The sequence below is a fragment of the Temnothorax curvispinosus genome, unplaced genomic scaffold, assembly GCF_003070985.1.
Source record: "Temnothorax curvispinosus isolate PA1 unplaced genomic scaffold, ASM307098v1 QBEX01011875.1, whole genome shotgun sequence".
Classification (NCBI taxonomy): Eukaryota; Metazoa; Arthropoda; class Insecta; order Hymenoptera; family Formicidae; genus Temnothorax; species Temnothorax curvispinosus.
In genome coordinates this window covers 144,752-147,304 of record NW_020221655.1, presented here as the reverse complement: position 1 = coordinate 147,304, position 2,553 = coordinate 144,752, and the positions used below count along the sequence as shown (strand labels likewise).

Sequence of the window (2,553 nt, the reverse complement as noted above, 5' to 3'; positions counted from 1 at the left end):
GCGAACCGAGGTTCACGCACACCCCCCCTGCTTTTGGGAGGGGTGTGCGTGAACCTCGGTTCGCGTGAAAAGTGTATGCGTGAACTATTTCGACATATATATTAGTCATTTATGCCTTCCAATACTCAAAATAGCTGCTATATTTTCCAAACTTTTTTTGTTAATAACTTTTTAACGAATAGCGACCCCCGACTAAAACCTTCTGAAGGTCACTCAGGAGGGTAACCTTGACAACATATGTCAAGGTCAAGGTCATCGGAGGTCAGGCCCTAATTGTAAACATTTACCGAAACTTGTACATTGCTTCCTCATAATTTTTAAGTATGCAAATTATAAAATTGAACATTGCTTAATTAACATTTTATTTCACTCATGAAGCTTTCTCCATAAGGAAGTCTGTTTTTTTATGCATAATTATTAATTGATATTTATTAATTTGGCTTCCTCATAGAGGAAGCTTCATGAGTGAAATAAAATGTTGATAAGCAATGTGCAAATTTATAATTTGCATACTTAAAAATTGTGAGAAAGTAATGTTCAAATTTATATTTTGCATACTTACAAAATTATGAGGAAGCAATGTGCAAGTTTCTACTTGCCCACTTAAAAACCAAGAAAAAGCAATGTGCAGGTTTCTACTTGCACACTTAAAAACTATGAGGAAGCAATGTGCAAGTTTCTACTTGCACACTTTTTTTTATTGTGATAAAGCTTTATTGCAACTAATATCTGTTATACTTTTACAAAAATCAATTAAATAATTAATGTTTTTACTAAAATAATCCCTACTAATTGCTACTAATTGGTAACTTCTTTACCGATCCTCGCAAAATTCAAAACAACCTTCCTTTAATGATAATCTATATAAAATTACATCTTATACACTGCTTTTTAAGCAGAAATCGGTAATTCCTTCACCGATCCTCACCAAATTCAAGAAAAAACTAAAGAATATAACAGAATTAGGAAGAACACGATATCTCAAAATTTGCGGAAGTTACAGCAACCACAGACATTTCTCCAAATATTATAGACCTTTGATCGCGTATAAAGCTGGGTCTAATCAACCAAATTCCGCAGCTTCTTTCTCCGCTGCTTAATACCAACTTTCTTCTAGAATCTAATGATACTCTATATAAAATTTCATGTATAACTTATACATGTAACTTTTTAAGCAAAAATCGGTAACTCTTTCACCGATCCTCGCCAAATTCAATACCTTCTTTAAATGATATTTTATCCATTAAATAACTTGCACATTTTTTAAGCAAAAATTGTTATACACTTTTTAAGCAGAAATCGGTAATCCCTTGACCGATCCTCGCCAAACTCAAAACAACCTTCCTTTTATGATACTCTATATATAGAGATTACATGTATAGCTTGTCCACTTTTTAGGCAAAAATCGATAACTCCTTCACCGATCCTCAAAAAATTTAAAATTTTATAAAGAAAGAATCCCCCCCCTTTTACCTATTATCGCCAAATTCAAAATACCAACTTTTTTTAATGATACTCTATATAAAATTACATATACAACTTATACATGTAACTTTTTGAACATAAATCGGTAACTCCTTCATCGATTTTCGCCAAATTTTAAAGAAATAAATATGAAATATAATAAAGAATATAATAAAATTAGAAATAGCCCAATATTTCAAAATTTACAAAAGTTAGAGCAACCACTGGCATTTCTTAAAAAATTCAAATTTTTTTTTTTAAAGAACCCCTTTACTGATTATCGCCAAATTCAATACCAACCTTCCTTAACTGATACTCTATCAATTAAAAAAAAATTAAGCCCGATATCTCAATATTTACGGAAGTTAGAGCAACCACGCCGGACATTTCTTAAAAAATTTAAAATTTTTTTTAAAAAGAACCCCTTTACCGATCATCGCCAAATTCAATACCAACCTTCCTTGAATGATACTCTATCGATTAAAAAAAAAAACTGCCCGATATCTCAATATTTGCGGAAGTTAGATCAACCACGGACATCAAATCACCACATACACACACATATATACGGACATTTCTTTTAATGCAATATGTCGACGTTTTAGAACACTCTGAACATATTAACATCAAAAACTCAAAAAACAATCTTTTTTTTGGTTTTTTCTACCCTTATTTCATATATAATTATTTTAAATTTGGTTGATTAGAGCCAACTTTATATGCAATCAAATGTTTATACACGAAATTTACGAAAACAAAGCTTCCTCTATAAGGAAGCAAAACACGCCAAGTATATATGTGCTCCATACAACACCTTTATCAAAAAGAGAAAATTTTGATCTAATTTGATCTTATAATGCCATTTTGTATTTTTTTGCTACAAAAACAATAATATCAGAAGGTTTGCGTCAAGCAAATATGATAAGAAACACTTGGCGCCAAATATCTTTTGTGTGTGAATATAAATAATAATAAAAAAAACAGCCCGATATCTCAATATTTGCGGAAGTTAGAGCAACCACGGACATCAAATCCGCACATAACACACACACACACACACACACACACACACACACACACACACACACA

The 2,553-nt window shown here is 31.5% G+C and overlaps 1 protein-coding gene across 1 annotated transcript in view; it reads right to left on the bottom strand.

Annotated features, from left to right (window-relative positions):
• Positions 1–2,553, bottom strand: part of LOC112461908 — a 25,498-nt gene that overhangs the window by 14,470 nt on the left and 8,475 nt on the right. The window lies entirely within an intron of this gene.